We start from the raw sequence: 12,725 nt of genomic DNA on the forward strand, positions 1-12,725 counted from the left end.
GTGCTGTTTGTGTTGTCATGGTATGTGCAAATGATTTCCCTCGTGCTTTTCAGATTTAAAATGGTACCACATGTGCACTTCGGTGTATGGAATGGCTTTTGCTGCCCGAATTTTCACTAAATATCGTAGAACATGAAGGGTCACGTTTTCTTTTGTTCTATTTATTTCTGACTGATATTACAGAGTTCTATAAAAGAAAAATGCTTTTATGGTTGTGTCTGCTAACTGATAGGTGATTTTCCTTTACAACGTTGTCCATTCCTTGTATTCTTTGTTTGCCTCATTGGAAACTTTTTAGTAATTTATTACAGATGCAGTGTGTTGTAATGTTTCTTGCTTACCTTTCTAGATTTCACTCGCTATGCTTGCAAAATGTGCTCAATCAGCAAGTGTATAGTCGCGGAAAAAAAACGCTTTATGGGCATGAATGCTGTGTGAAATTTGCACAGCAAGTGATCTTCAGCAGTGGTGTGCACATAAGACCAACAAATTTTGCGAATTTTCTTTTTTACAAAAGTACCACTGTACTGTGATTTTGAGCACAGCACATGCATATAGGGGATGCACTATGTAACTCAGAACAATTTATAAACACCTAATAAACTCTCGACTGAATGTATTTAGGTCTATCAATAAACAGTCATTTAAATGTGAACTGCAGGTCAATTAAATAAAAATTGGAAGTAATAAAGAGGCAATTAAATCTTAACTCCCAGGAAATTAAATATGAATTGAGAGGTAACAAACGTTCAACAAAATGCGATCTGAGATTTAATAAACTCTCGACTGCATGCATTTACATCTATCAATAAACAGTCAATTAAGTGTGAACTACAGATCAATTCAATATGAATTGAGAACTAATAAACACACAACAAAATGTGAACTGAGAGTTAATAAACTCTCGACTGCATGCATTTACAATATCAATAAACAGTCAATTAAGTGTGAACTACAGATCAATTAAATATGAATTGAGAACTAATAAACACACAACAAAATGTGAACTGAGAGTTAATAAACTCTCGACTGCATGCATTTACATTATCAATAAACTGTCAATTAAATGTGAACTGCAGATGAATTAAATATGTGTTGAGAGTTAATAAACACGCAACTAAATGTGAACTGAGAGTTAATAAACTCTCGACTGCATGCATTTACATTATCAATAAACTGTCAATTAAATGTGAACTGAAAGTTTATAAACATGCAACTAAATATGAATTGCCGGTCTATCGAGTTGAGTTAATAAACAGCTAATTGGAATACGGTGGCCAATTTTAAACTGTAACTCGACACAAAAAGTATATAAACTGTGAATTGAATATCAAAGAATTTATTGCCAGGAGTCAGTAAGTAGTTAATTAAAATTTGATAAAAATTTTTGTAAGGGTAGTATGCTAGCACTAAGGCGTGCTCGCGCTCCCAAAATTGTCAAAAGCCCGGAAACTCAAACGCCACTGAAGGCATAAAAGATTACTATTTTTTGTTATTCAGAGGAAATACGCATGTTTAAAAGCTATAGTAAAGGAAACAGACGACACAGAGAGAGTGACAGACTACATCCAACCCGAGCGCAGAGCGCTCGGCACGCGACCATAGCAGACGACGGCGCGCGCTGCCCGCGGGGCGCGCACCAGTTGTCCACGCCGCGGCGACTCCTGTTTGAAAAATAATTTCTCTACATCAACAAAAAGTACTCTTCTAAATATTTTATATGTTAAGCAGAAGGGATTCTCCTAAAGTTTGAATTATTATAGAATGCCAGGGACCGTTGCCGACATAGAGTTTTCGGGACCTCAATGTGGCAGTTTTCACAAGTTGAGGACTCTGTCATTTATTTACAAAATAATGCTAAAGAATTCCGGAGTTGCAACATTTGAAGAAGCGTAACCGGGTCCCTGAAAGCCCGTTACAAAAGTATAGTGGGTGCAATGCTTTTTGGAGTGCAAATAAAAAATTCGTGAAAATGCAAGAATTCAGCAATCTTTGTATCGTTATTTTGCATAAAAATCCCGTCATGCAAGGTTCATCTTTTTCAGTAAGAAAGAACGTCCTCTTGGGCTTTCATATGCCATGATAGGTGTCTGAGAGAGCAGAGACGCTTTAACGAAAAGTAAGAAATTGCCCAGAGTGAAGGATTTTCTCGAACTTCCGGCCATGACGTCAGTCACAGAAAATGTTTTGAGGAAAATATAAAACTAGTATTCCCGTAGTAGTGCGTGTGTTAAACTAAGGTAATTTTTTCACGCCGATAAAGAATACCAAAAAATTGGCGCATCTAATTTCGTGTGGAATGACCCAGTTGTCAAATTTCGCATAAGGAAGGAAGGTAATCGTCGGGAATTTTTTTTTGTCAAGAGGTTACCGTGGAGCAGAAACGGTGTTTATCGATGCCCGCAGGGCTTCTTGCATGTCTTCTAACGGTTTCTCACTCTCAGGGACCCAGGATTAACTTCCACTTCCCCAGACAGCAAAAGCAAAAGCACATTCCAAGCTTCATCAATCAGCGATAAGCACTGAGCCGGGCCCTCCGCTTTCTCAACTTCCCTCTGAAGGTTTGCCATTTCAGCGTTAGCGTCAGCACTAGCAAACTCACGACACCGAGATAAACAACCGGCACGAATGATCACGCAAAACTTTTGCCGGCTTGTTCTCTTGCTGACTGCTACCAAGAAGTTAGCGACAACAAACGCGGCCGATAAGAATGCGCGACGACCGGAGGGACCTCCGGTAAGCGCGGCGCGGCTTTTTCGCTGAATAATGGCAAAGTCGCCAAGGTCCTCACCTGCGGTAATAGATAAACACGGTGCCGACTTGTGTCAGAGATATCGCCGACACACTTGGCTTTCTCCACAGTAGTTTTCGCGAAAGACTTGCATGCGTGATTCTGCGAGTGTCGGCAGCCACACCGCAGCGGCCCCGGTCAAAATTAAGTCAAGACGCAACTAGAAAACAGCACGCAAGGAACGATAATGCACTCGTAAGCGACGGGCTAGGCAAGGACCTCCACCTGCCCACTGTTGCCAGATTTTGCAGCGCCCCCGGAAGTTGAGTTTGTACGCGAATAGTACAGTTGTAAGAAAGCAACGCATCCCAGCAAACCACAAACCTCCCATAGATGTCCAGATTAAGTCTGAACGTCTATATACCAAAACAAGATCTCTCAGACGTCTTATTTACCAACCTTTTTTCGTGGAAAAACTGGAGACGTACCCACGACATTATATCTGCCTTAACCTGGACTCCTCGTAGATATTAGTTGTCACGTCCTGGGAATGTGAGATATAATTTAAGAATTCCATATTTTTCAATCTTTCAATATTCCGTGTTGCCTTACTGCATTTCAAGTTGGAGATCGCTGTTGACTACAAATTGGAGGCATGACCAGCACTGCCTGTGTTTTTGTGTTTTTTCGTGCTCGCTTCACGCCAACATTATCCTACCTAGAAAGAAGAAAAATACGGGGAGTAGTAAAAACAAATCTGAATGCACACGCACCAGGTTTCTTACTCAACAGTAGGCAGTTGGTTTGAAATGCCAGTAACTTTGGTCAGGATTTGCACTGTTATTTCATTACTATTCTTACATTCAATTTATACCTTGTGCTACAGCCAATGCAAGCTATCTCATCCACATTGAAAAGTGAGGACACACTGAAAAACTTTTTTGTTATTCAGCAGCCAGGACTATAATAGCCATTTTTTTCTGATTAAGCACGTTTTATTCAACTTATCCAACTATTTAAAGTACAAAAATTGGTTCAGTTCAATTTTTGGGAGTTATTTTTTCTCAAAAATGTGTTAAATCTGCTAATCGCGCTAGCAATAACTAACTATTGTAATGATGAACTGAGGAAAGCTTTGGCATTTGTGTAGCTGAATGTGTGACCTCATATTTCTTGAGAATAAACTTCTTGAGTCCCGCTTTTTATCATCATGTCCACTGCAGGCCAAAAATTTCTCCAGTTAACCCTGTGCCAGCGGCGGCCATCTTATCCCAGCAAACTTCCCAACCTCATCTGCCCACCTGCCCTGATCTTCTCTGCTATGCTTGCATTCTCTCTGAATCCAGCCCGTTACCTTAATGATAACTGGTTATCTTGCCTTCATGCTACATGCGCTGCCAATATGCCTGTTCTATGCCGCGGACAGGCGGCGGCGGGGAAAGCGCGGTGAATTGCCTACGCCGCCATCGCGTTGTAGTTCGTATCGTATTTTATATGTAATAGCGCAAACTGCGCATGGCGATGGCAGCTGTGAAAAAAGTAATATGCTACAATTTAAAAATTATTAACTTATTTTTCGTGCCACAGCAAGCATACTACTGAGTATAAAAAAGAGACGATACAAAATATGTGTGAGCTTCGCACACTCCGCACGAGGCTAGGGTCAGCCATGGCGGCAGTGGTAGAGCGCACGGCGTGCGCGATTTGTCGTGTTCCGTGGGAACGTTGTGTTTGAAGAGCCTCGACACAGAATTAATTACTCCTTTATTACTGCTGGCGAGATTGTTCAACAGTTATTTCCTTGATGGAGCTGAAGGAAGACATTTTGCTTGCTTTTACTATTCGGCGAAGTGGACCCGTCAGTACGAATTAGGACTACAAGTCGTTTTCACCGGCCGGGATCGCGACCTTTCCTGGTGCGTACTCAGTCTCAGTTCATGATTTTGATCACAGCGCAGCAAGAACGGGAAAGACAAAAGATGAAAGAGTAACACCAACAAGCGGTGACTATCAACTAGTTTTTATTGAAGAACAGATGGGGTATATATAGAAACACTTATCAAGCACACAGACGCTTTCTGGAAGGCTCGTGGGAGTTCAGATACCTCAATTCCCTATCGAATAAGGCGATGGAAGGGCTGCTGATACATAAACTGCAATTCTGGTGAATATAAAAGGCCTCTATTATCTCGAGTGTGACCTTATCGCCGTGTCGGAACAGGATGCGCGTGTTCTTATAATCGGGTACGCATTTGCATTCAGTCTCAGTTTACTCATTGAAGTGTATTTTGTGCTATTTTTGCGTTCTTAATGAAAAAATTAAAACGCATTTCTCATTTATCGGCACGTTACATTTTTACGCGCACTCGTTTGGCTGTTTTGCCAAATCGCTGTGTATTGAAACAAAGGCTTGTGATGTATGCAACTGGCCTCTACTACCGAAATGTGGGCATGCGTTCGAATGGTGTGCCGAAGTGCGTGTGCAAGCACACTTCGCTCAACACGACTGCCTTTTAGTGCTGCAAGGGCAGCCTTTGACGCTTCATAGACTTGCGTCGGTAAAAGTGGCATAAATTACTGGGTTTGTTTGTTGTGGTTGCTGTGCTATTCTCTTGCCACCTATAAAAGTGAACAATTATGCTTTCTTTTGCAGCAACCCTGACTTATTGGGCTCGGCAGAAGAGTATTGATGCCACCGCAGCTGGAAACCTGACGATTATGCTCAACGAGAAGATTCAGTGAAAGCGCCGAGCGCAATAAAACACTGACGCACTCGGAAGTCATCTGCAGTATTTTGGGCTCCCGTGAGTGCCATATACTCGCTTACTCAACTGTATTTGAGCTAGCTGGAGTGCTTGGACGTCCCGACGACTCCATAGGGAAGTCTGTGGCTGGGATGCAGTAGGTCTCCGTTCCATCTGGAATTGTAACAGGTGTCAGCTGCATCTCGTATTGCAGCTGGTTCCAGTCGCAACTGGTTTAAGGAACAAATTTACAGTTGCAACAACTGGAAATGTGTCCCTTAAAACAGTTGGATTGGAACCAGTTGAAGTTGAAGTTTATTTGTCGCTCTTAGTGGTACAGGTATCACTGGGAGAGAGAGGACGCAGGGAAAAAAGCTGCTTCAATGCAGCTTGAGAGTAAGAAATTTTCACCTGGGTATTGATCTATGTATAGTCATATTCTCTTTATATAGACGTCTGGACTACGTAGACTGGGCGTACTTACATGTTCACAAATATCTGATAAATGTTGAGCTGGATGTCCCAGTACGTACTTATAACGTGGACTGGACCGCAATTTTCGTGTTGTAGGTACGTATATTGCCACGCGCCTAACGCGCCGCGTGGCCTCCGCGCTGAGTCGAAGACGACGACGAAGCGGCAGTGGGCTCTCGTGGCGCGCTGTTCTGTTCTGTGTCGTGGAAGCTGGCTCCATAATTAAAAAAGGGCTCCCAGTCTTGGGTTCTTCTCGACGTCTACCTTCACGGCTCCTCTGGTCGTGACACTGGTGGAGGTGCGGCCGATGCTCCCTACTCCTGAGGACGACTCGACACGCCCGCCTCTTGTGACCACCCCTGTCCATCGTGCCAGCCGGAGGATCCGAGGCTTGTCCCCCGAGGCCCTCCCTTTTGTCGGTGAGCCCTCGACTACCCCTACGCTCATGGCGACGCCAATACCCGCCCTGCCTCCGACTGTTCCTGCAGCCAGCCCTACCTATCTCACTCTTCAGACCCCACGAACGCCTAAGCCCTTTCACGGTGACCTGTTTGAAGATGCAGAAGATTGGTTGGCGCACTACGAACGGGTTGCGACCTTCAACTGCTGGGACGCCGCTACAAAGCTGCGTAACGTGTACTTTAGCCTATAGGACTCTGCACGTACCTGGTTCGAAAACCGTGAGGCTACTTTCTCGACGTGGCAGGACTTTCGACGTCAGCTCCTGAGTACGTACGCCAACAGCGACCGCCGGGAGAGCGCGGAGCGTACCCTGTCCTCTAGAATTCAGCTTCCCAATGAGGGTGTTGCCATGTACGTCGAGGATGTGACGCGTCTTTGCCATCGCGCCGATCCGGCCATGCCTGAAGAAAAAAAGCTGCGGCACCTCATGCGCGGCGTGAAAGACCAGCTCTTTTCCGGCCTCGTGCGGAACCCGCCCAACACCGTCGCGGAGTTTCTGGCCGAGGCCGTCCACATGGAGAAATTGCTGCAGCAGAGATCGCAACAGTACGCCCGGCAACTGCGTCCGTCGTCGACACTGTCAACGTTGGACCGATTCGACCATGATCCCAGGACGAATCCGGACTCCCTTCGCGAACTCATCCGTTCAGTGGTCCGCGAGGAGCTGCAGCACCTTCAAGGAACCTTTGCCCCTCGCGTCGATTCCGTCACCAGCGTCATCCGCGAGGAAGTCCGGCAGGCCCTCAGAGCACCAGACGCTGCAGTTGTGCCGGCGCCGCAACCGACTCCATACGATCCCGCGCTGTACCCGACTCCGGTCCAGCCAGTCACGTACGCGGACGTCGTGCGCCGCGCGGCCCCATCTCCTGGGCCTTTGCCTTACACCGCACCATTGGTCGCGGTGCACTCTGCTCAGCCTACTCCTTACTGGGCGGATCGGCGCCAGGCACCGCGGAAGACTGACCTCTGGCGCACTCCGGATCAACGCCCGCTCTGCTACCACTGTGGTGAGGCCGGCCATCTCTACCGGCGGTGCCCCTATCGCGCAATGGGACTACGCGGTTTTTCTGTCGACAGCCCCCGTCCACGCCCTGGAGAGCGCCCTCAAGACATCGCCGAGTATGTCACCCGCCAGCGTAGTTCACCATCTCCTCCGCGCCGCGAGTCGCGATCGCCCTCTCCACGCCGGTCTTTGCCCTCTGGGTCCCGTTTCGCCTCAGGACAACGTGGTTCCTCGAGCCCTCGTCGGGAAAACTAGCTCCGGCGGCCTTTGGAGGCGAGGCCGCCGAACGCCGTTCCGACGCAAAGCTTCCACCGCCGCAGCAACTTAATCGCCCCGACGTCGGATGCCGCAACGCTGCGCAGTTTTCCCCGACGCGCCTTTCGACTCGCCGCGATGCCCTAACCCCAATCGCCGACCCGCTTCCGCCGCCGCACGTACCCAATCGCCCCGACGCCGAACGCCGCATCGCCGAAGAGTTTCCCTCAACCCGCCGCTTGAATCGACCCGACGACGCAACCCCAGTCGCCGACCAGTTTCCGCCGCCGCACCGACTGAGTCATCCACAACAGCCATCGACGGGCCGCGCTGAAGGAAGGGTCTCTTTGGATATCCCTGTTCTCGTCGACACAAAGGAGGTTAGCGCGTTGGTCGATACGGGCGCAGATTACTCTATCCTTAGCGGACGGCTTGCGACGGCCCTGAAAAAAGTGACGACACCCTGGGACGGTCCCGACATACGCACGGCAGGCGGACATCTTGTCGCACCACTCGGCATGTGTGCGGCCCGGGTTACGGTTCGAGGCTGCACATTCGTTGCCATGTTTCTCGTTCTCCGCGAATGTTCTCGCGATGTCATCCTTGGCATCGACTTTCTTCGCGAGCACGGTGCGATCATAGACCTCCCGAACCGCTTGGTGACGTTTTCTACCGCAATGGCCACAGAAGAATGGAGTGCATATTGCAACCGCGCTAAAACGACGCAGGACAAGAAAGGAAAGCACAGGACAAGACGCGGATTGTTGTTTCCGCGTCTTGTCCTGTGCTTTCCTTTCTTGTCCTGCGTCGTTTTAGCGCGGTTGCAATATGCACTCCATTGTCAACCACCAACTAGCCCGCCTTCACTTGTTACATGAGCCACAGAAGAACCAGCGCACCAGGGTTCTCGGTCCGCCCTGCGAGTCGCCGACGATAACGTTACGGTGCCACCACGTGCCAGCATTCTCACGAGAGTTACCTGCGACGAGCCACATAGGGGACTCCGGGTTGTCGAGCCTAATGTCTCCCTCGTACTCACTAAGGGGGTTGCGGTGGCACGGGGCCTTGGATCCTTTCATGAAGGTTGTACAGAGGTCCTTGTCACCAACTTCTGCAATGAACATCGACATCTGTTCCGTGGCACAGCCATCGCTTACGTCGACCATGTTCAGGAAGTGGCCGAATGCTTTGCTTGTGCGGAGGACACACCTGAAGCTGACGCCGAAGCGGTCACCAGCGTAGACATAAATCCTGGCCTTCCACCCACTGAAAAGAGGCAACTCCAGGACCTCTTGCGGGAGTTTGGTGCCTGTTTCACGTCGTCGTCCAAAGTGCGCCAAACGTCGATCGTTAAACACCGCATTATCACGCATGAAGGAGCCCGACCCATCCATCAGCAGCCCTATCGTGTGTCCCCTCGTGAGCGAGATGCTATTCAAACACAGGTCGAAGAGATGTTCACAGACGGCGTCATCCAACCGTCAAGCAGTCCGTGGTCGTCTCCTGTCGTCCTCGTGAAAAAGAAAGACGGGACACTACGGTTCTGCGTCGACTACAGGAAGCTGAACAGTGTGACCAAGAAAGACGTGTACCCGCTACCGCGTATCGACGACTCCCTCGACCGACTTCGTCAAGCCAAGTACTTCTCTTCGGTCGACCTCAGAAGTGGTTATTGGCAGATAGAAGTTGATGAGAGGGACCGTGAGAAAACCGCATTCATTACACCGGACGGGCTGTATGAATTTCGCGTCCTCCCATTCGGGCTCTGCTGTGCTCCTGCCACGTTCCAAAGAATGATGGACACCGTTCTCACCGGTTTGAAGTGGCAGACCTGTCTTGTTTATCTTGACGATGTCATCATTTTTTCCGCAACGTTCACGGAACATCTGCTCCGCCTCAGGACTGTCCTCAAAGCCGTTCGATCCGCCAACCTCTCCCTCAAGCCAGAAAAATGCCACTTTGGGTTCACCGAACTGAAGTTCCTCGGGCACGTCATTAGTGCTGACGGAATCCGCGCTGACCCAGAGAAGCTTGCTGCCGTTGCTGCCTTTCCGGTCCCCTCCCACAAAAAAGCAGTCCGACGTTTTCTGGGCCTGTGCTCCTATTATCGCCGCTTCATTAGAAACTTCGCCCAGCTCGCCAGCCCTCTGACTCTCCTAACCCGTGATGACACGTCATTTTCTTGGGGCAACGAACAACAGACTGCCTTCGACGAGTTACGACGCCTACTCCAATCACCGCCCATCCTGGCACATTTCGACGAAGATGCCGATACGGAGGTGCACACGGATGCGAGCAACGTCGGTCTTGGCGCCGTTCTAGTTCAGCGGCAAAACGGTGTCGACAAAGTAATTGCCTACGCCAGCCGCGCGCTGTCGCGTGCTGAGTTGAACTACTCTACCACGGAAAAAGAATGTTTAGCGGTAGTCTGGGCCGCCGCCAAGTTCCGCCCATACCTCTATGGCAGACCGTTTCGTATCGTCACCGACCACCACTCGCTGTGCTGGCTGAAAAATTTAAAGGACCCTTGCGGCCGCCTAGCACGTTGGGCATTACGCCTGCAGGAATTCGATTTCACCGTCACCTACAAGTCAGGCCGGAAACACACCGACGCTGATACCTTGTCACGCGCTCCCGTCGAACCTCCTCCGCAAGACACCACCGACGATGATAGCTTCCTTGGAGCGGTCAGCACATCTGAGCTCGTTTCCAGACAGCGTGCCGACGCCGAGCTCCGTCTGCTCATCGAACATCTCGAAGGTGGGTGCCCTGAGATACCACGAAACCTAGCTCGTGGACTATCGTCGTTCTGCCTGCGGAGAGGGGTGCTTTATAAAAAGAACTCTACTTCAAGTCCGACAACTTACCTGCTCGTCATACCGTCTGATCTGCGGGATGAAGTCCTCCTTGCCTGCCATGATGAACCGACTTCCGGCCACCTTGGAGTTACCCGCACCTTATCCCGAATCCGGCAGAACTATTACTGGCCCAACCTAACTTCAAGTGTCAAGCATTATGTCCGGACATGCCGGCAATGCCAGCGGCGAAAAAAACCCGCGCTCAAGCCTCCTGGACTGCTTCAGTGCATCGAGCCGCCACAAATACCATTCGACAGAGTCGGCATGGACCTTCTGGGGCCATTTCCTCTCTCGTATTCCGGCCACAAGTGGATCGTAGTCGCCACAGACTACTTGACCCGCTACGCTGAAACGAAGGCCCTGGCGCGAGGTACTGCCGCCGAAGTTGCCCACTTCTTTATGCACGACATCGTGCTTAGACACGGCGCCCCATCGGCCGTCATTACTGACCGAGGCAAGGCGTTTACAGCCCGACTCCTACGTGACATCTTAGCGCTTAGCCATACTGCTCATCGACCGACAACAGCGTATCATCCCCAAACCAATGGTCTAACGGAACGGCTCAACAAAACATTGGCGGACATGATCTCGATGTACGTCGACGTTGAACACAAAGCCTGGGATGAGGTCATGCCGTACGTCACCTTCGCATATAATACCGCGACGCAGGAAACCACCCAGTTCACCCCGTTCCGTCTCGTGTATGGCAGGGAGGTCCGCATGACGCTAGACGCCATGCTGCCGTACGGCGACGCAGAGCTTCCCCCTGAAGCTGGCCACTTCGTGGAGCAAGCAGAGCAGGCCTGTCAGCTGGCCCGCTTGCACATCAAGGACCAGCAATCCGCCGATGCCCGACACTATAACCTTCGGCACAGGGACGTGCACTACGAGCCGGGCGACCACGTGTGGGTGTGGACACCAGTGCGCCGCAAGGGATTGTGCGAAAAGCTTTTAAATAGGTATTTTGGCCCGTACAGAGTCCTGCGCCGCCTGAACAGCGTCAACTACGAAGTTGTCCCCCATGGAACTGTGGTCGCCGGCCCTCAGCGTCAACGGCCTGAAATCGTGCATGTAGTGCGCTTAAAGCCGTACTTTTCGCGTGACTGAGCGCTGTGTTCACGCTGTTTCGTACCTTTTCCCCTTACCCCACGTGTGAACTTGACTCTCCCTGCATGTCATCTAGAGCGCACTGTATAATTCACCTCACCCCCAGTCTTTTTTTTTTTATTCCTCCTCCCCTCACTGTACATACCCCATTCCACATCGAGACGATGTTTGCTTTCGCGGGGGCCGGAATAATGCCACGCGCCTAACGCGCCGCGTGGCCTCCGCGCTGAGTCGAAGACGACGACGAAGCGGCAGTGGGCTCTCGTGGCGCGCTGTTCTGTTCTGTGTCGTGGAAGCTGGCTCCATAATTAAAAAAGGGCTCCCAGTCTTGGGTTCTTCTCGACGTCTACCTTCACGGCTCCTCTGGTCGTGACAATATTTTTCGTAAACGGTACTAAAATGGATGTCTAGTGGAGGTGTCTAATGTCCAGCGTAAATATCTCGCTGATGTCTATGTGTCGTTTTATGGTTTACTCGGATGGAGAGCTCCATTGCGCGTAACGTTCGGCCGCATCGCGCGACTGCTTTTTTGACGTCTGGAGATAAAGAGAATTTCTTTAAGGAACCTTCCTCGGCGCAAGCACATTGCCTTCCGGCGGATACCAGTACGGGGGTGGCATTTATGGGCACGAGGGCAATTACTCGACAGCTTTATCAGCGACTCTTCCCACGACAACAGGTGACAACTGGCGACCGCCGCCGAGGCGGGAGAAGCGCCGCGGCAAGGCTTTCCCGAGCGTGGAATTTGCCCCGGCGCTAGATAGTAGTGGCACGCAAATAGGGGCCCTCGTACCGCATCACGCTGACTGCCGCCAGGAGTTGCGTTCCGGGCTCAGTGGATTAACGGCTATGCTGACTTGGACGCTAGCAATCTTCTTCTCCCTCTCCGCAAGCGGTGAGTAGCGACAGCCAAGAAAAGGCACATCTTTACTCGCGTCTAGCGCTCAAGCTCGAACAGCATGGCCGACGAAGCAGTGAATCCCGCTGCGCGTGTAGAGGTGATGGGCAGGCGAGGCTGGTAAACAGAGCCCGACGGGTCACGTGAGTTTCCAAGCTAGGTCAGGTTTCGCAGTGAACAGACGAAGCGGCAC

At 50.1% G+C, this 12,725-nt stretch overlaps 1 long non-coding RNA gene across 1 annotated transcript in view; it reads left to right on the forward strand.

Moving 5' to 3' along the window:
- Positions 1–12,310: 12,310 nt before the first annotated feature.
- LOC149345295 (uncharacterized) overlaps positions 12,311–12,725 on the forward strand; it is a 122,991-nt gene continuing 122,576 nt past the window's right edge. The window contains exon 1 of the long non-coding RNA XR_016283270.1: positions 12,311–12,529. This is a non-coding gene — a long non-coding RNA (uncharacterized LOC149345295). The remainder of the gene's footprint in view (positions 12,530–12,725) is intronic.

The sequence above is a fragment of the Amblyomma mixtum genome, chromosome 5 (assembly GCF_055824585.1).
Source record: "Amblyomma mixtum isolate Tamu chromosome 5, ASM5582458v1, whole genome shotgun sequence".
Taxonomy (NCBI): Eukaryota; Metazoa; Arthropoda; class Arachnida; order Ixodida; family Ixodidae; genus Amblyomma; species Amblyomma mixtum.